At 45.6% G+C, this 21,786-nt stretch overlaps 1 long non-coding RNA gene across 1 annotated transcript; it reads right to left on the reverse strand.

The window, feature by feature from the left end:
* Nucleotides 1-11,502: 11,502 nt before the first annotated feature.
* Nucleotides 11,503-20,421, reverse strand: LOC148118809 (uncharacterized). Its single transcript, XR_015735733.1, has 4 exons — nucleotides 18,385-20,421; nucleotides 17,939-18,035; nucleotides 13,247-13,387; nucleotides 11,503-12,012 (listed from the first exon to the last, which is right to left on the reverse strand). It is a non-coding gene; the product is annotated as an uncharacterized LOC148118809 (long non-coding RNA).
* Between the last annotated feature and the right edge of the window lie 1,365 nt (nucleotides 20,422-21,786).

The raw sequence follows: 21,786 nt of genomic DNA on the forward strand, positions 1-21,786 counted from the left end.
AGACGTGGCCTAATATTGCCGAAGAGTTCTCACATGGCACACCCAGGCTCCACAGCAGAAAAAACAGTGTTCTCTCTCTTTGCTCTCTCTCTCTCTCCTCTCTCTCTCTCTCTCTCTCTCTCTCTCTCTCTCCACCCTCTCATGACCCACAGCTCTGGTCTTCTGTAAGTGAGCTCAGAAAAGGATGAGAGCCCTGGAGGCCTAGAGGAAAGAAAAACTATTGCCACACTGAAATGCTAAGATGCAAAATTCTGCCTAGAAGAGGCACAGGCATCCTCAAGATTTCACGTTAGAAGTTCAATATGGAGGGAGCCACAGTAACTTGGCAGGAGCAGGTCATTACTGAAATGTCAGCTATGGTGGTGCACAGCAACAAACCCAACACACGGGAGGTGGGGGCTTGAGGACCATAAGCTTTAGGCCAGCCTAGACTATATAGTGAGGCCCTGTAATGCAACAGAAAAGAAAGAAAGAAAGAAAGAAAGAAAGAAAGAAAGAAAGAAAGAAAGAAAGAAAGGAAGGAAAGGAAGGAAGGAAGGAAGGAAGGAAGGAAGGAAGGAAGGAAGAAAGAAAGAAAGAAAGAAAGAAAGAAAGAAAGGATAAAAAGTCAAGACTCAGTCAAGGACTGGTGCGGGAGAATTATCTGTATTCTGTCAATCGTGTATTTTAATAAAATGCTGATTGGCCAGGCAGGAAGTATAGGTGGGTCAACCAGACAGGAAGTAGAGGTGGGGCAATGAGAATAGAATAAGGCTATGGAGGAGGAAGGTCCCTCCGCCACTCCTGCGCAGACCACCAAAGAGGCAGCATGTAACTTGCCCAGCTGAGAAAGGTACGGAGCCATGTGCTAACATAGATAAGGATAATGGGGTAACATAAGTTATAAGAGCTAATAAGTAGCCTGAGCTAAGGGCCAATCAGTTTATAATCTTATGGAGTCCTGTGTGTGATTTTCCTTGGGGTATGCCAGCAGTGGGGTACCGGGCGGGAACAGATACCCCAACAAGCCGGCCCTCATGTTACATATAGATAATGATAATGGATTAATGTAAGTTACAAGGACTAATAAGGAGCCTGACCTAATGGGCCAATCAGTTTATAACCTAATGTAGACTCTGTGTGATTTTCTTTGGGAATTGCCGGCTATAGGGTACCGGGTGGGACAGAAACCCCAACAAGCCGGCCCTCATGCAACAAAGAACTTTCACCCAGAAAGCTGGCACTTGGAGGGATAGAGAAAAAACCCATGAAGCAAATCATAACCCAGTACAGGTCAGCCTGCACCCTCTCTAGTGTTCTCCCTAGACATCTTCCTTCACTTCCTGTGTGAAGTCACATTTCAGAGCTGTGTGACTGCGTTAGTGGCTCAGCTTGTTGTTGTGACAAAAACAATGAAGGAAGGGAGAGAGGAGGGAGGGATGGGGAAAGAGGGAGGGAGGGAGGAGGGAGGGATGGGGAGAGAGGGAGGAAGGAGGGAGGGATGGGGAGAGAGGGAGGGAGGGAGGGATGGGGAGAGATGGAAGGAAGGAAAAAGGGAGGGAGGCTTTGGCTTGTGGTTTAGGGGTACAGTCCATCATGGCAGGAACCCAGGCAGCTATCACAGGGCCTCAGGAAGCAGATACACACAACTAGGCTTTTCCTTTTCATTCAGAGGGAACTCCGGCCCCTGGGACGGTATAGCCACATGTAGGGTGAGTCTCTTCAATTCAGCTAACTGAATCTAGATAAGCCCTCCCAGACATGCCCAGGTTTGTTTCTGTGGAGATTCTGAATCCCATCTGGTTGGCAGTCAGCACTAACCATCTGAACTCACTCCTCACCGCTGGTCCCAATCCTCCTTGCTTTGTGATGTTAACCCAAAGGTGCCTCTGATCTTATTCGTGAACTGGCTGAAGGCCGTGAACAGGCTGAAACCCATGAATACTGGGTTTGTGTGCATTCTGCCTTTCTCTTTGGTATGAACTGAACCTCATGATAGAAAGCAGAACAAAAGAGAAAGTTTCTGATTAGGAAAACAAAGTAACAGTTATCAGTTCGTGGCTTTCAAACAGGTAGCCACATACTGCTCCTTAAATCTAAAATAATTAGAAAGTTTCACATTAATAAATCAGTGTCTGGGCCTGGAGAGATGGCTCAGGATTTAGAGCACTTGCTCTTGCAGAGGACCTGGGTTCAATTCCCAGCACCCACACAGTGGCTCACAACTGTCTGTAACTCCAGCTACAGGATGCATATGATATAGATATACATTCAAGCAAAACAGTCATACACGTAAAGTTAATCTTTTATTAAAAAAAAAAAAGGAAAGGATCCATTTTCCAATGATCCTAGTCACCTTCTAAGTGTTTAGCAGCTCAGCAGGCTAGTGGCAGCCATGTTAGAGCAGTCATGTCACCATGGCGACCCATCTCTGCAGAACAGTCTACTCCCACAGCAGGTGTCAGCCCCCACCAAATGCTGGGTGTGGAAGTATGTAACTGCTCTTTGCCAAGAAACGAAGCCAGACCCGAACAAAGCAATGCCTCTGGGTCTAACTCCAGCTTAGAGGAAATGCAGGGGGAGGGGGAAGGAGTTTCACAACACTGTGGGGATCCATAGAGCAGACTGCAAGTTGTGGAAATACTTTACAAAATGGAAATGATGAGGCTATTATAAACAAAACTATTGAAGGGGGGAAATAATAGTTCCAAAGATTGAATATATCAAACAATTACAAGTCATAGCCCTTACTGGAATCCATTCCAAATAAACTATAAAATAAAGTTACAAGTTCTAAAACAGTTCTGCAAGCTTGCCTGCTCAGTAGGTAACTGCTGTTAAGAAGCATTTGCTGGGGGCTGAAGAGATGGCTCAGCAGTTAAGAGTTGCACTTGCTGCTTTTGCAGGCTATCCAAGTTTGGTTCCCAGCACCCACATGGTGGTCACAACCATCAATAGCTCCAGTTCCAGGGGATCCAATGTACCCTTCTGAGCTCTGCAGCCACCAACCATGCGTGTGGTGCACATACATACGTGAAGTCAACGCATTTACACAGAAAATAAAATGAATACATTTAATAATTTTTTTTAAAGAAATGCTTGCTGGCAGAGGCTGTAGAGCCTCTGGGAACATTTTTCCAGAAACAAACCATCTTTAATTTGACAGTCCACATGATCTGGAGGGAGGACACTCGCCTATCACATTTGACAACGCATAAACCCAGAGTTCTATTTCTAAGAAAGGGAGGGAAAGGGAGGCAAAGAAGAAGGAATTGCCCTTTGAATACAAACGCATTACCCAGGTCAAATTGTGAACAGAAAGCAAGACGGAAGCGGCAGGTGTCTTCTCAGACGCCACCCTGTCCACCCCAACTGGCAGAATGTCCTCTTGCTACTGTCAGTTGCAGGCAGGAGGGAAGTCGTCTCTCATAGCAGACCTGCCTGCATCCAAAGGAAGGGAATACTTTAAATCCTGATCACTTATTCAATTCCAAGGTCAATCATCCCGCAAAACAGATGGGAAGAATGAGGCCCCCATCCTTCTGCTTCACAATACCCCTGCAGGTGGAGTCTTCAGGTTCATCTTCGTAAGAGGTCATGTTCTTCGCAGGTCACACTGCTTGAATGAAGGCATTCATGTGTCAAGTTCCAGCTCATTGCCTCTGATAAAAACGCATGACTCTACAATCCCTAACTCTTAGAGTTTCTGTTTCTTCCTGGGTTCTTCTGGTCCCAAAATTCTGAACTTGTGGAAGGCTGCAGACGGTCCTTGATAGAATATATCTCCCATCAAGAATATATCTGCCTTCGCTGGATTGTCAACCACCAAAATGAAGGTCAGTCTCTCTGTGACTTCTGATTGAAGCAAGAACTACAAGCTGTATCTCAATCCACCTTCTCACATTCAGAGGAAGGTATGTCTTCCCCTCTTTCCAAAGAATGAAGACAGAAGTACAATATTCAATCTACGTCCATCGAAAAGATAATGAAGTTCAGATTTTCTGCGGACACCACAAAGGTCCGCAGATTGGCAAAGTGGTCCGGGTGTGTAGACATAAATGAGCCATCTACGTGAACGAGTACAACGAGAAAAGGCCCATGTGGCCATCCACCCTGGCAAGGTGGTTATCACCAGGCTAAAGCTGGACAAAGACCACACACACACACACACACACACACACACAAACCCCACACACAATTCTGGAAAGAAAAGCCAAGTCTTGACATGGGGAAAGAAGGTCAAATACAAGATACAAGGAAAAACAACCGAAAATAGATGCAGAAGTACAGGCATCTCACATATAACTTTCATTAAAGGCTGCTTAAGTAAAGAGAGAGAGACAGAGAGAGAGAAGGAGGGAGGGAGGGAGAGAGAGAGAAAAGAGAGAGAGAGACAGAGAGAGAGGGAGAGAGAGAGAGAGAAAAGAGACAGAGAGAGACAGAGAGACAGAGAGAGACAGAGAGAGAGAGACTATGATAGTTAATAGTGATCATCACCTTGGCAGGATCTAGAATCACCTAGACAACTAATCTCTGACATATCTATGAGGAAGTGTCAAGGTTAGGTTAAATGAGATTTAAAAAAAACCCACCCTAAGTTCCATGAACTGAGGTCCTGAACTAAATAAAAAGAAAAAGCAAGTTGAATTCAATGTCCATCTCCCTCTGTTTCCTGACTGGAGATGCCATGGGACCCGCCTCTTAGGCTCCTCCCTCATGATGGACTGTTCCTTCTCAAGTGTAAACCAACGCCTTCGAGCTGCTTTGCTCAAGCATTGCATCACAGAGATGAAAGGTGGCCAATGCAGAGAACTCTCTCCTGGCTCTGAGAGAAACGCTTTGTGGGGCTGACTCGTGTCTTCAGAACTACAAGGCACTGGTCAACGTTCAGAACAGTAACGAACTGTTGATAATATAACCGTGCAAAGATCACCAAACTAGCCTTCCGTGCCGCACGGAGAGGTCTACTGAATCTGCCCAGCACCACGTGAAACAGGTTTTTGCTTCTATGTGTAGTATCCAAGCTGCTGCAAGCACAATTTGCTAAACTCTGGAACTACTAAAGCTGACATCTCTCGGCCTCCAAAACATATGTGCTTTACGTGGTACTCAACCAGAATAAAAATGAAATGTATAAATAAATTATGCCATGTGTTACACAGCTTCCATCCTTGTGACAAATACCCGATATAATCAACTTATGAAAGAGAAAATGTTTATCTTGGCCCATAGCCCTGGAGGGCTCTGTGTGCAGTCAGACTGAACACCATGGTGAGAGTAAGGGATGTCACAAACCTGGCAGGGAAGGGACCAGGGTCCCACAGTGCCCTTCCTTCAAGGTCATTCACCCAATGACCTGAAGGACTCCCAGTCCAGCGAGGCCCCACCTCTGAAAGGTGCGTCCCCCTTCCGGTAGCACCACCAAGGCACTAAGCTTTTAAGATGTGGGAGTAGGAGAGGGGCCCCAGACAATTGATGATTTTAGAATCCGGAGAACTGAGAAACATGAAGTGGGAAACAGCCTAGCCTGGGGTCGGGCACTGGCGGCCTTCATGCCAGAGCATGTCTGGACCGGCCCTCCAGATGTTTTGACTTTAACTCATCTTAATTGCCAGCGTCTAAAACTATGCAGGAGTCACAAAAATAGCAAGATTGGGAACGTTATTGACAAATCGGGATCGCAGGCACTGGAGTGCTCCACTCCCACGTGGTACCAATAAGCCAAAGGGAGCAGCAGATGCTGGTGGGAGGCTCACCCCACACACAGCAGCCAGCCTCCCCCTGCTGAGCTTCTGTTTCAGAGTTACACAGCTTGGGGGTTTGCACCCCTCCTCACCTCCAAGGTATCCAATCTAGAGAAATCAATAGCGCCAAACCTTTTCAACTCCATAAATACACGGCGTGTCAAAAACTGTAAGAAATGCTGGCCCTTCACCCTTTCCTCCAAAGTTTCTTCTTGGGGATGACCCAGGCATTGTGAGGGGTTGGAGAGCAGCCGAGGGTGCTCCACTAAAATGGTTTTGTCTTCAGTGGCTACCGGAACAAAGCTGTGAATGGGCAGCTGTTCTGTACCAGCTGATTCTGAGTCTTGGGTGGGATAACCAAAGCTCGGGACCTCAGAGGAGAAACGCGCTGGAGAGATTATATCCCGGTGCCAAGTTTCTTTCTTTATTGCCATGGCAGCAAGAAGAGAAACGTTAGGAGAGGAAAGCTTTGCTAGGGCAGATCTGCAAGGCATGGGGAGTGCCAGCCTTTCCGAGCACATGTACAGGAAAATCACAATTACAGAAAAACCCCTGGAATTAAAACAGCCGAGAAAGAATGAAGACCGTGCATTGTCCTTATATTTCAAGAGGAGCTCCTGGGATTTGGAGTTCTATAACACTGGGGACATTATTAATAAACAAACATCTGGATTGGCTTGAATCTAAATTTCAGTGCCCCAAGTATCCCAGCTCCATCTACCATAACTAGGGTACATTTTCCTACAACCTCACTGCCCCTTGTGTACTTAGCATCCCTTCATTTTCTTCTGGCACTTTGAACTCCTGTTGCTGTTTTTCAAAACTAGATCTTATTACGTAGATGTTTGAGAAACAACAATAAATGGAATCGGCCTTGATTTCAGTCTTTCTACTTACCTATACGGGCCCTCAACATATTCTCGGTGTCCTGACTGTGTCCATATCCACACACGGTTTGTTTTCACCTCTTGTGGGGTTTTTTTTGTTGTTGTTGTTGCTTTGGTTTGGATGGGGTTTTTTGGTGGGGAGAGGGCTGAGACAGGGTCTCAACTTTGTAGCCCTGGCTGGCCTGGAACTTGCAATGGAGACCAGGGTAGCCTCAAACTCACAGAAATCGGCCTACCTCTACCTCCCTGGTGCTAGAAGCAAAGATGAGCACCTATCAGGCCCAGCAGGGTTTCCATCCTTTACCGAGTGGCTTAAGTTTTTCACTCCAAGATTGCTAAGATTTAACAACACAATTTGAGTTGACTTATAATTAAAACTTAGGCCATTATGGAGCTCTCTATTGATTCTAATTATTCAGTATGAAATTTGCCAAGGTTTGCCTGCTTTCTCATAGTATTTGAGAGAAACCCATAAAAGTCAGTGGTATAAGCCAGATTCAGGCATGACCATGGCCAAGTCTAACTTAGATTCTCAAAAGTACTCCTCAAAAAGCAAGAATAAGTATGAAAGCAAAGACCAGCCAAATACATATGCACAGAGGGAAATGCAGTTAGCCAGTCACATGCAGAACACCAGGAGTGGGCAACAGAGACAGCAGCCTATAAACACCACGCCAGTGTCATGTGTACCTCAGCAAAGCTCACTCCACCTCCAAGGGGAGAGTTGGTCCAGAGCCCTGGGCTGCTGTGGCTGGGCCAAAGGGGTGTGAGCCAAGAGGTTGCTATGCGGAGTCCCCACCCAGGGAACAGAAGTTAATCATTCACAGGCCCCTGTGCCCGACGTAAGATGCTTGTCATTTCCCATGGCTTATGTGAATATTAATAAAAGAGAGAAAGAGAGAGAGAGAACAGAAGAGATAACAACACTGTGGTAAAACTAATCCTGAGGCCTGGCTATTGTCTAGGAAGCTGAGCACCACAGGTAGGCAAAAACCCACTCTGAATTCAGGGACCCCGCTGACGTTTCCTTCCTAAGAGATTGGACTTCAAGTCATGTAGAACTGTTCCCATTCCCCAGGGCTTCCGCTATATTTATACGCAGGATCCCATATTATTTTTCCTGGTGTTATGGCAACAAGAACTCCAGTGTTTACAGAGCTCTCAAGTTCTGACAGGCTAAGCTGGGCGCTTTGCACCCCTGGCTTGTATTAAAAATGGAGTCAGGGAGTAGGGAACTCGACTGTCTGAACAACCAGTACCTGAGTCAGGAGAGGTAGGAAGCCAAGAAACCCAGTAAGCAACAGGGCCGCTTTGCCAGAAGAATTCACCCACAGCATCCTTTTGGTTCAGGAACTCGCCAAGTGTACCCAGCCTAGAAAGTTACAGTGAGCCCCAAAGAATAAAATCAATTTCCAACCACAACTTCATACTCTATTTGCATATTTTAGTGTGCAGGTGTGCACATGTGTGCACGTTCATCTGTGTGTGGGGGGGGGTGTGCACGCATGTGAAAATCAAAGTCAGTCTCAAGAGTCCTTCATCAAAACACTATTGTTTGTTGAGATGGGGGATCTAGGGCTTTCCCAACAGGCTACGCTAGCTGGCCAGTGTGCCCTAGAAATCCCTCTGTGGGAAACTCTCCAGTGCCGAGGTTATAAGGATGACGGACCACCACACATGGCTTCAGCAAGTTCAGGTCCCCAGTCTTACACAGAAAGACTTCAACACCTGAGCTATCTCCCCAGGCCCCGGCACATACTTTAAAACTGTGTTGGAGATGGTATATTAAAGTATGTTATGGTGCCTCTTGAGCAGCAGAAAAGGAAATTAAAATGCAGGGAGGAAAAGGCCAGAGAAACCTCCCTGCACCCACCACACAGTACAGCACCCCAGCTACTCCACACCACCCAGCTACTCCACGCCACCCAGCTACTCCATGCTACCAGAAGCCAGCCGAGTACTCTGTCCTTCGAAGCATTCTCAAGTCCCTGCAACAATGTGAAGCTGGGAGCGGAGATGTCACAGACACACCTCACAGACGTGATTATTCTGAGTGCTTGCCACTTAGCCTGTGCAAATAGTTCCATGTGAGCAGACTCTGCAGTCCAGGCTCTTCTCTACAGAGAGGCTGGGTCCCAGATCCCAAACACCCACTTTAGGGATGTCTGGGTTCCAGCTGGGGCAGGATCAGCCTCTGGTGCCGTAAACTACCACATTTCAACTCCAGATCCGGCTGAGAAAGCTCAGGAGCAGAGCGCAGCCGGGAGGTCAGGGGCACATTTCTCTTTCCTTCCTCCATCCTACCTTCCTCCCTCCTTTCCTCCTCTTTCTTTCCTTCTTCCTTCCTTCCAAAATTCCCAACTTCTTTCCTTCCTTCCTTCCTTCCTTCCTTCCTTTCACTTTCTTCCCTCCTTCTTTTCTTCCCTCCTTCCTCCTTCCCTCCCTCTTCCTTCCTTGCTTCCCTCCCTGTTCCCTTTCCTTCCTCCTTCCTTCCTGTCTTCCCACCCTTCTGTCTTCCTTCCTACTCTAATTTCCTTCTCTTTCCTCCTTCCTTCCCCTTCCTTCCTTTCTTCCCACAGATGCTCACAAGGGCAATGTCACAGATTCCATAAGAAAGGCCTCACTGACTATACATGAAACTTACAAAAGTATCCGTATTCTTTTCTAATTTGAGGGTTTGTAGGCTTTATAAGAGTAAGGGACAAATGTGCTGCCTGTGCTCGGTAACGTTACAGCAACAACGGAGATTCATGAAGCAGGCTAGTGCCAGACAAGGAGCAGCGTCCATTTACAATCCTTCGGGTGACAGGGGCAGGTCTCGGGGTGACGCCGAGGAACTCAGGTTAACAGAGGAAGGTCTCGGGTGACAGAATTAAGTCTCAGAGTGATGGGGCCAGATCTCAGGGTAACAGGGACAGATCTCAGAGTGACAAGGTCAGGTCTCAGGGTGACAGGGACAGGTCTCAAGGTGACAGGGGAAGATCTCAGGGTGACAAGGTCAGGTCTCAGGGTGACAAGGGAGGAACTCAGAATGACAGGGGAAAGGAACAGGTGTCAGGCAATATGATCAGGTCTCAGGGTGACAGGGACAGGTCTCAAGGTGACATGGACAGGTCTCAGGATGACAGGGACAGGTCTCAGGGTGACAGGGACAGGTCTCAGGGTGACAGGGACAGGTCTCAGGGTGATAAGGTCAAGTCTCAGGGTGACAGAATCAGATCTCAGGGTAACAGAGACAGCTCTCAGGGTGACAGATCATGTCACGATGACAGGAGCATATCTCGGGTGACATTCAGGCCTTAGCTCTCTTACCCATGTCCCCAGAGCAACCACACCACTGTTTGCTCTCACTGCTGCTGCCAGATACTTTGCCAATTCTCTGTTGTCATGACAGAACTCTGTGACCAAAAGCAACACACTAACGGAAACGTTTGTTTCCGCTTAGGGCTCCAGGGCTCCAGGACCCCCGGGGTCCACCACAGCAAGCAGGCAGGGCAGAAGGGCGGGAATCAAGAGACCAGAGAGTTCTCAAGGGCACTTAGACCCCACCTGCAGTGACACACTTCCTCCAGCATGGCTGCACCTCCTAACCCTCCCCAAGGAGCCACCAAGCAGAAACCTGAGTGCTCAGATACTGGAGCCTCTGAAGAACCCCTCGCGTTCATGCCGCCACACTCTTCAAGAGCTGGCTTGGCTCTTCAGCAAAATGTCCCTGGCATCCTGACACACACCACTTCTCCAAGGCTTGCCTTCCCAACCGTCAGGGTTTAAAGGTTTTCCCTTGGAGCAGGGCTCCAGTGTGTATTTTCCTCTCTTTTGTGAGACTAGTCTCAGTTATTTAAAAGAAAAAGACACCAAGTTGGGAGGGGAGGGGAGGTGGACCTGGGAAGAGTAAGGAAGAAAAGAGGGTGGCAAATACGATCAAAATACATTTGACATATGTATGACATTCTTCTTAAAAATTAATAAAATTATTATATGTATTTGAATGAGATCAAGTCTAGCACAGATTAAGTTTGACGCCCCACTACTGACTAATTTCACCTGCTCACCTCCTGGCATATTAGCTCCCAACAGGATCAGGACCTTCTTCCACTTAATAAATATATTTGACCCAGGTACGGGCCTTGTTATCCACTCTGAACATTCGTGAGAGTGAACCGGCTGTCGTAAACATAAACGACCACCAATCAGTCCTCAGTTGTTCTGTCAGATCTAGACACTTGGCTGATGCCAATGTGGGCCACTCTGGAATCTTTCAAACGGTTGGGGTCTGGAAGAGCCTGTTCTTTCGTTTTGCTTGCTTGTTTCGTTTTGCTTGCTTGTTTTGGTTTGTTTTGTGTTCATTTTGGAGACAGGTATCATATAAGCCCAGCTGTCCTCTGAAGATCTGTGAAGTCCACAATGACCTTGAACTCCTGATCCTTTTGCCTCCCTCTTCCAAGCACCAGAATCATAGACTGGATCGTAGATGTGTGCCTGGCTTATGCAATCCCGGGGGTGGAACACAGGGTTTTGTGCACTATGTATGGCACCTGAGCTGCATCCCCAACCCAAGCCATTATATATATATATATATATATATATATATATATATATATTTAAGACAGACTCTCACTATGTCGCTCTGGCTGACCTGGAACTTGTTATGTAGACCGGGCTAGCCTGAAATCGGAGCTCCATCAGCCTCTGTCTCCCAAGTGATGGGGATCACAGATGCGAGCCACCACACCTGGCCAAGACAGTACTCCTTCTGCTTGTGATTTATTTATTAAGCAATCATCTGTAAAGCATCTAACACAGGATAAAAGAAGCCAGCGAGAAGAGTAAGCCAAATGGAAGTATCGTTTCACACCCAGGCCTTCCCTTGCTCCTATAAGAAAACTCCAGAACATGGTTAAATCTCAGTTTATTCCAGATAACAGCAAAGAAGCTGAACTTTCAAGCACCTCCCCAGTCCAGACCCCACCAGGAGCTGCAGGGTCTTCAAGCACCTGAATCTAAGACAAGAACAATGCTCACACCCTGTGGGAGGTGTCTGAGTGTGTCTGGGGTGCGGGCTGTTAGGAGCAGAAGACCTCATAGCCTTCGCCAGGGACACAAAGAACTGGAGAAAACTCCGTGGGCAGCCGAGCTAAGCACAGACAGCACACTTGAGTTCACACCTGCTCCCCTCTTCGCCATCCACCCGCGTCTCAGTATCGCCACTCCATTCTGTCATACCTTCTTCAAGACGGTGGCTGGCCACAAGTTTCAGGGGTAAAGTGTTCAATAGAAAGACTAATTCCGCCAATGCAGCAGGTGCTGCTGAGAGACAAAAATCTCACACATGCTCTTTCCTGCGCTCACCGTGAATTACCCCGTACACAGGGCCAGCGCATCTGCTGGTGCAGGGGCTTTACCTGGAGAGGAAAACCAAATAGTAAACATTTATCCTCGAGGGAGCAGTGACCCTGGTTATTATGTCCTTCCCAAACCACAGCCTTTTCTTTTCCCCATTCACAAGTCAAACCAGCTGGATGAGCAACGTGATGGTCTTGATTGCCTGGTTGACGGGTTTGAGACGAACCTAGGGCATGAGCGAAGGCACCCTTGTGTGTATCTACAGGAGGGCATTTTCAGAGACAACCAGACTATGATAGCCTAGTACACAGAACTGTGGAAGGTGGAGCCTGGCTGGAGGAAGGAGGTCGCTGGAGGGACATCCTTGGGGGCTATGTCCTGCTCAGGCCCGTCTTGCTCCTGCTCTGCCCCCTACTACCATGGGCACTTCTGACCCTACCTGTATTGTATCCATCTGTAACCATGAGCAAACTAAACCCCTCCTCCCCTTACGCTATTTCTGGCCCAGCGATGATGACGCTAGCACAATGACCAACAGCACAGTAGGCGATGATGGGCAAAGTGGTTAATAGATTCAGGGCTCCATGCTGCTTGTTCCTTGTAACCTCAGAATCAGTCCATTCAGGTATAGAGAGGGGTAGATGAAAGGATACACAAAGAACCTTAGCCATTGGAAAGATATAAGCATAGATTGGTAGCTGCTGAAATAACTATTAAGCCAGAATGTTGTCCACATTTTCAAATTGCTGTGCCCTCTGTTGCGTAAATGGCGGCTCTCTCTACTCTTTTCCTGTGTCTTCGCCATTTTCTCTCTGTGTTTTATCACCTGGTGCCCTTTTCTTCTCTAGCCCATCCCCATAAGAATGCAAGTTGCTTAGCAACCGATCCACACACAGGAGCATCTATGGAGGAAACAACCCCAGTTCCTAGGATGGCCCATGATCCAAGTTAGCATAGTGAGCCTGACCAGCCAGTCCTTCCTCAGAGCCTTCACGTTGCAGCTTATGGGCATCCATGTCCAAAACAAAAAAAAATATACAGAAGAGTAGCAAGGCCTGTTATTTCCTCGAAGAAATGTTTGCTTCCAGCTAGTGAACAGATTCTAGTACAAGCTAGTCTAAGGCTGAAATATTCTTTGTTCAAATATAATCGAGGAAATGTATAAATGATATAAACAAAAATAATTATTAGATGTTTTCAGGATTCTAAATAATAGGTATTATATAATAAAATTGAGTTTATGTTTTTTCTGGACATGTTAACCTTTCTCACACGAAGTCTGCAAACACGTACATGCATGTGTACATGCTCTCTATCCATGTTGCTGCTTGTCACACTTCCAGAGAAGAACAGGAACAGAGGATATGGATGTATCATGATCTGCTGGGAGGTTTGAAGATCGATAAAGCAGGAGTGAGGATTTTCTCTTCAGACCTACGAGGCACAGAGAACAAAACAGCTGAAGAAGTAATATGAACATTAAGCCCAAAGTGCAGAAAGCTACTGCGAAGTCAGGGAAGCACAGCTTGGGATGCCCTCCCCAGGCACATGATGGACCACGCTTTCAGCATGTGGAGAGGAAGCTGCCATATGCAGCACCAAGGCTAAGTTCCTCTCACGATGCCCTCTTAAAGTGAATGAATGCTTGTAGACTTGTATTTCCCTCTGAGAGGCGCGACCCTACCTGTAAGCAATCCTTGTGAAACTCATGGAGTCAAAGTGGGGCAGGGAAAAAGCAAGCAAGGAAGAAAGATGGGGGCGAGCTGGGAAGAGGCAGGAGTCAAGAGCAAGAGAGGGACAAGACAGGGTAACGGGGGTGGATATGATCAAATCACACCACATTTGTGTGCGAAAATGCCATCAGGAGTCCATTTTCATGGATGTTTCTTACCAGCACGTATCCTTACTCTTCTTATTTCTTTATTTTTTCCAGTGCTGGGGCTTGAGCCCTCAGGCAGGCTAACCACACACCTGTTCCTCTTTTTTTACTGATTGATTCAGTTTAAAATGAAGGACTAAATAAAGCCCAGACACCTCTCCATAAAAACATTTCCAAAACATGTTTTAAAAGATGCCCAGAAACGTGGGCCATCAAGAAGGAATCTCCAGGTCAAAAGAGATGGCATGCTCTGTTAGACGGAATAATAGTTTTATGTATTTATATTTTGCAATCATTTCAGTATCAGGAAATGCTGAAGTCTCCCTTGAATTCTGTAAGAAGTAGTGTGATCTCAGGCTAGACTCTGGCAACTTAACGGAGGGCATTAATTCTGAAGTAAAACTATGGAGAGGCTGGGGAGCTAGCACCATGGGCATGGGCTGTGCAAGAGGGAGGACCTGAATTCTGTTCCCTGACATCCATGTAAAAGTCAGATTTTACAGTGTGTCTGTAATCCCAGGACTGAGAGCACAGACCAGTCAACCCAGGAGCACAGTGGACATCTAATCTAGCAGAAATAGCAGGCTCCAAATTGGCAGAGAGACTCTGGCTCAAAAACTAAGGCGCAAAAGTAACTAAGGAAGACATCCTAATGTCAACATCTGGCTCCCACGAGCATAGACATGCACGTGTGCACATATCTCACACACAGAGAGAGAGGGAGGGAGACTACCTCCCTATTACGTGCAAGTGGACTACTTCCCTAATACGTGCAAGGCCCTAGGTTGGAGGAAAGAGGGATTCTAGAATGCCACCCTATCGCCTTATCAGCTTTATTCACCATGATTGATCTCATTTGTGGCCCAATAGGCTTTGGGAGGAACTGGTTCATCATATAATCATAAAATTCTTTTGCTATTCTAGTATAGATATTCAGTGGTATATAGATAGATAGATAGATAGATAGATAGATAGATAGATAGATAGATAGATAGATAGATATTTAACCAGGTGGAGTGGAAATATGCCCTCAAAGAGAAATTACATCACAGAGTTCTGTATACAGAGAATTAATTTAACTATATATATATATATATATATACACACACACACACACACATATGTTTATGAGCTCTGGGGAAAAACAAATCTTGTAACTAAGATACAATGAAGAGGAATCTAGAAGCCACTTTGCTATAAAATCCACTCCTTGCTGCAAACACCAATGGAGCCTTCTTTGCGGCTTGTGCTGTTCCATAGCCCTGCTCTGTCACAGACTGGGAGAGTTGCTGTGGGCTTTTGTATTTGCTTGTTGACTAATTCCTTTCCACCTCAATTCTAATTTTCCCTTTCAATCCAAATAAGAACATTACATCAATTCACTAAGAGTCAGATAGGGTGGGAAATTCCAAACCCAAGTCTCTTTCTGCAATTCCAACTTTCCTGTAACAGACATTCCTTGCACTCGTTAGCATCTTGCACTTTGGTTTTCTATGCAATGAGCCAGATTCTGACCTCATTTCTGTGGAGAACATGAAGGAGATGAAAGAAGAATCAAAGCAAGGCCAGAGATCAGCAAGCTGGAAAATCAAAGTCGAAGAGGGTTATAGGAGGTAGAAGAGATACAGGAAATGCCAGGCACAGATAGAGCTATACTGGACAGCATGCAGCTGCCATGCACACATCCGTGTACTGTGCTTCAAGAAACTGTTAAGCAATCATGTGAGCCGTATCATCATCATCATCATTCCAGAACTTGAGCATTTGGTTCTCTTTGATATCATCTCTTGACTATAAATCTTCCAAGGAGTCATAAACTGCTCATAAAGACCTGGCCCCTCATACGTTGTCACTTGATGGTGCTGTGTTACAGTGGCCTTCCTAGGAGGCAAACACTCTACACAAGTACACTTGTAGAGAAAGCCAAGGCAGGCAGCCTGCCTAAGCCAGTAAGGATAAAAGTGGTTGCTGACAAGGGAATAAAGTTGACAGCTAAAGCTCTCTGAACCAAAAGGGAGAATGAATAGCCAAGACATTTGAATTGTTGACGGGAAGGATGCCTCAGATCCAGGCAAGGGGGTGGAGCAGGCATAAAACTAGAAATAGGAGATTAACCACTAAGCTCAGAATGAATCATAGAGGGAAAAGATGGATTATTAGGCTTGCAGGAGCCAGGCAGGAAGGGCCTTGTACAAAGCCACCTCAAATTCTCCTTGCAAACCCAAGACAATAGAAGCTTCCCTTGTTTGCAGAAAGCTCTTGCCGGCACAGCAAACCCTACACGTGAAGAAGTAAGAACAAATGAAAGAAAAGATTATTCAAATTGCATGAAGTATTAAACAGCAGAACCTAATCATTTCCATGATGCTTGATGCTGGGGAGGCTGTGGTAAAGCTGGTCCCTGCTTACGCTGGTGGCTATGAAGATCCTTTAAGAAGCTCTGATCACGGGGGCACTGGTGACGAGATAATAGAAGGGGAAGGAATGGAAGCGAAGCAAACATCCAATAACGGGAAACAACAAATCAATTTGTTCAATGAAATGCCAAGCTAGAGTGGAAATCCTGGCTGTTTAAGTGCAGGTGGGCACTGACAAACATCTCTGCTGCATAAAGCTCAATAAGTCGAGCTTCAGGTGCCCAATAGATGGATCGCCTGGGAGATGGCTCTTTGGGGCCAGAGAGATGGCTCTTTAGGGGCCAAGACAATGGCTCTTTAGGGATCAAGAAGATGATGGCTCTTTAGGGGCCAGAGAGTTGGTTCTTTAGGGGTCGGGGAGATGGCTCAGTGGTTAAGAGCACTTGCTACTCTCCAGGTAGATAGGGCTTCAGTTCACAGCGCCAATTTATAGGGTGACTCCCATGCTCCTCTAACTCCAAATCCAAGGAATTTGATACCTTCTTCTGGTCTCCATAGCTTGTGTGTACAAACACTTGTGAGTACACACACACACACACACACACAGACACAGACACACACACACTACACACACAAATCAAAACAAAATAACTTTTCTTGGGATGTTGGAGATTTAGCTCAGGGGTAGAGCACTGACTAACAAGCACAAGGCCTTGAGTTCAGGCCTTGACTCTGGGGCAAAAAAAAAAGAAAAAGAAAAAGAAAAAAATACAAAATAAATCTATTTTAAATTTGAATTTTAGCCGCATTTTTAATAAAAATTCCAAGATAAACTAGGATTGAAAGGAGCAATGCTAAACCTGTGCATAAGTAAGGACTCCTCGGTACTGCCACCCCACCTACCCGGTGATCGAGGACAAGTGGGCATGACAGCACTTTATTTTTTAACTGCGGTGACAAAATACCTGAGAAAGGCAACTTAATGTGTGCTCATCACTCAGACCGTGCCGTGTGGCTTCTTTGTTCTTCTAGTTTGTGGACAGAAGGAATCAGGGGACAGAAAAGACACGGTGGAGTGATGCTGCTCAGAAATGCAGCCGGAGAAGCAAGAAACAGGCAGGATGAGAACACCCCAGGTACCTATCCCCTTCAAAGAAGCCTGGCCTCCATGAGTTTCCAGCATCTCCCAACAATGCTACCCACTTGTGAGTCTATTGATGGAGTAGCCATTGATTACAGGATGTTTGGCCTATAGTTCAGGCTTATTACTAGCTAGCTCTTACATTTAAATTAATGCATTTCTATTCATCTATGTATTGCCTTGTAGCTGTGGCATTGCCAGTCTGCTGACATCTTGCTTCTTGGGTAGCTGACTTGCATCTCCCTCACCCCACCCTTCTTCATCCCTGTACTCAGTTTGACTTTCCTGCCTAGCTACACTCTGTTTTGCTATAGGTCAAAGCAGCTTTCATTATCAACCAGTGAGGGCAACATATATCACAGGGTACCGAAGGGTTATCCCACAGCAATGAATGTGACCTCTGCCATTTATATGATGATTAATACAGTCACCACTGTCTTAAGTATTAGCTGGAAATGCACTGAACTCTAACACACCCCTTAGCATTAGCTCTGTCTCCAAGACAGCAAAACTAATACCTAAAGATAATAAGTTAACTTGCCTAAGATCAGGGAGCTAGATGTCAGCAAACCAGAAACTTAAATCCAGGAGTTACACTGGGTCATTACCTTCAGGCTGTGTGCCGCAATGGCTCAAGTAAGGGTAAGGGTTCCATTGTCTGAGTCATTCATAAGTGGGAATCAAATCACCTCTCGGATGAGCAATCTCCTCGTGCAGGCCAGGACCAATAGAAAGAAAGGAGACATTAGTTTCCCATCATATAATACTACTTATCACTTACTCTGAGCCAAATTCCCACTCAGTCTATGGCCACTAGCCCTTATCCATGGAAGATGCATCATATTCTTGACCTTGAGGACCTGCTGGAGACCTTGACACCAGCTGAGCTTGAGTAAGATGGGAAAGCAAATAATCTTCCTGACTACACTGCCCCGGCAGCTATTTAGAAGCAAAGCAACAAGCTCAAGCCCAGCGGATACTGCAATTTCTACCCATTGCTTCTCTAAGGATGTTGACCCAGCCTTGGTGAGAAGTAAGGGTTTCTCTTGCTAACCTGGTGCTCTGGTCCGTAGAGGTAAATTTTGGGGAGGTTCATGATTTTGGCTGGTAACAAGCAGAACACGTCTTGTTGGACAAAGTCCGTGAAGCGCTGTGGTCCAATGCTGTTGAAGTGTCCAGGAACACTGCAGACTTGCAGTCAGATGCCAAACTTCTCATTACAAGGATGAGAAAGCGTCCTTGGCCCTGTCTGACCTGGCTTGGGCAGCTCTCCTTGCTGTGACCGTCCTCAAGGTCCTCCGTGGAGCTGCTGGACTGCGGTGTCACTTGACATTCTCATCGTCCCTTCTTCAGCCAACACCACACAACTTGTGGTTTCTGTTTGCTGTGGTTTTAGAGAGCATACACTCGTTCACACCACGTGCAAGCGTGCGTTGGGGTTCATTTGTGTATGAATTTATCGATGTGCATTTCTCTGGTCCAGAATACACCTCTTCGTGTACCAGCGAGCATGAATTGGAGTGTGTTTGTATGAATTTATGGACATGTGTAACTCTGTGCCTTCCCTGAAAGGGTTAAAGGCAACTTTAAAAACAATATGTGGTTAGAAAGATACTGACCTGGGGGAGCATTTACACAATGGGAAAATAAAGGTAGACAAGCAACAAAGCCACAGGGAAATAATACACACGGACCATCCCCTTTAGTCCTCTCTGATTACTAACATTAGGAAATAGCACTCTAAGGTTTCTAAACACACACACAGAGACACACAAAGATAAAGACAAAAAGACTGGTAGATAACTAGACACAGGATCACCATGCCTTAATAAAATCAAGCCAGCTATTCAGAGAAATTACAACGTCTCTTGACATGGAGACCTGAAAGAATATTTTTCATGGCAGTCATAAAAAAGGGACTCCATAGATCATGCCCTCAACGCCACTGTGACTACCTCTCGTGCAATGGATTCTAAGGAGATGCCTTAGGATGTCTTCAGTGAAGCTGAAAGTAAAGTGCAGGCAACTAGTATCAAAAGAGTGGAAGGAACCAGACTTGAGGGAGGGGGGGTTACAAAGTTCCCATGGTAACATGCCCAGATTTTAGCACATGGGTTTATGGTCCACGTTCTTCCTGATGGAAGGCTCTATGTGCAGGCTCCCTAATAGTCACATTCCAAGTGTGTGGGTCAATGAACATTTTATGGGGGAATCTTGTTGTTTTATACAGTATCTATATAGCAGCCATCAATGACCCAAGCCATTAGATTTAGTGAATTCTCACCTCCAGAATTGTGGCTGCCTCCCTTTCAAGGGAATCTCTCACCACTTGATCTTGAGATTTCTGAGTTTCTATCCCATCCGTAGGAAAAGGACAGCTAGGTTTGTAAAGATGATTTTTAAATATGTAAACCAACAGTGTAGTTTGAAGATAGACTCGGCAGCACACACTAACAGGGAGGTATGCTTTTGGCCTGCCAGGAACCAATTTAATCGAAGTTTATTCTGAGGATTTCAGAGTGAACCCATCAGCCTACTTTCCCCTCCATTGAGCAGCCCCCCACAACTGGACCTGAGTTCTAATCAATGCTTGAATTCTTTAATCTCACGGCACTTGCTGCATGCAGAAAATGTTAGCCTGTCTGGTTTTTGCAACAGCACAGTAGACTCCTCTACTGCGGAACAACCACAACACAATTGCTCGGCTATCGAGCCAAGCTTTTTTTTTTTTTTTAATCCTGCTGAGTTCAAAGTTCAAAATTTATTCCTTAGTTTAATGCAATGTATCGCAAGTGTGTTTAATGTATTCATTCGAAACGCCATCAGAGGACGGTGGTGTCAACATTTTGGCTTTGTTTGGACAGCTTTTGTGCCAGTACAAACACTGCCTTATGAAACCTAATGAGATTAGGGTTCACTGCAAAATTAAAGGCAGGCAACCACACTTCAAAGGCACTGCCACAGTGCAAATCCCCCGCAATATATCTTGGGCTATTTTGGCAAACTAAAGTCTAAGAATCAACTTTACCAAAAGATTTTCTTCATAACAACCTTTTATTATAATACTGAATATTAAGTACCTCTTGAAGAATGGGTGGATTTTTTTAAGGAATTTTTAAAAAGTCATTATTAAAGAGCATTATAGTTAAAAAGAATAAAAACAGAATAGAGAAAAGTAAGAATTAACCAAAAGTTTCCAGAGACCCAAAATTAAGCAAGAGCTTCTTAGAAGGTGTAGGTTTGGCTGGAATTCAAGATGGCTAACATTCCTGTGTTGCCTTGATTGGCTAACATACAAAAACACCAGTAATCATAATCTGTAAAACTTTAAGGAGTTTGTAGCATGAGGCTTTGGAAAGTCAAAACTGCTGCTCTTGGAAATGTTTGTCAGTCACTCATTTTAGCGGATAATAAAGCAAAAAAAAAAGTCTGTAGAATTATTTGTCTTAAGCAATCTACAAAGAAGCAGACAGAGATAAAGTAGTATAATCTCAGGGCTGGGAAGATGGTTCAGCCAGTAAAGCATTTGCCATGCAAGCACAGCACCCTGGTTTTGATCCCAAGCACCCAGGGGAAAAAGCCAGGAATGCACTTGTAATCCCCACATTGGGGGGCAGCGATGCCAGCAGCCCAGGTCCCAGGTCCCTGCCTCAAAAGGCAAGTTGGATGGATTCTAAGAAATGACACCCAAGGCTGATCACTCGTCTCTATGTGCATATGCGCCGGCATAGACATGAACCAATGCACACACCTCACACACATACACACACCCCACCAGTCTCACACTACACACACACACACACACACACACACACACACACACACAGTGTACACCAAAGCTGAAGTAAAGCCCGAAGTCCAACAGTACCCACTGGCTCCAGGCATATAAACTCAGCACATAATTTATGCTTTTTCTCTTATGAAAAGCATCCTTTTTTAAAACACAAGGAAACCAAGTGACAGCTGAGTTGTAAAACTTGACACCATAGATACATTAGCTTATATCTTCCCAGGTGGCAGGAGCCAGAGACTTAATACCTGTCGACGGCATGTAAAGTTCCCCTCATGGTTCTGTCAGGAAATTAATAATAATAATAATAGTAATAATAATAAACAAGCTGCCCTTCAGCACTGATACACAGAGTATCCACTATGTATCACCTCCCCTGACACTCAGAAGTCTCACAAAATTGAGTAGCTATGAAGAAACCTCACTCTTAAAAGCATCAACCCTCCGGCTAAGAGGCTGCAAACAGAATCCAAGGTCGTTGACAAGAGTCTTGCATTTTACATAGGTGGATATGTGGGTTCTGCTCTGTTGGTCCTGAATGAAGAGATCTTCCCCTCCCACAGAGAATTGTCCACTGATATAAGGCTCTTTCTTCTTCCAATAAAAGCAAGCAGTTGTAACTCTGCCCTATCTGAGGGGTTTTCTTTCACTAATGTGTATCCAGGT

Source organism: Myodes glareolus, chromosome 20 (assembly GCF_982192425.1).
Source record: "Myodes glareolus chromosome 20, mMyoGla1.1, whole genome shotgun sequence".
In the NCBI taxonomy this organism is placed as follows: domain Eukaryota; kingdom Metazoa; phylum Chordata; class Mammalia; order Rodentia; family Cricetidae; genus Myodes; species Myodes glareolus.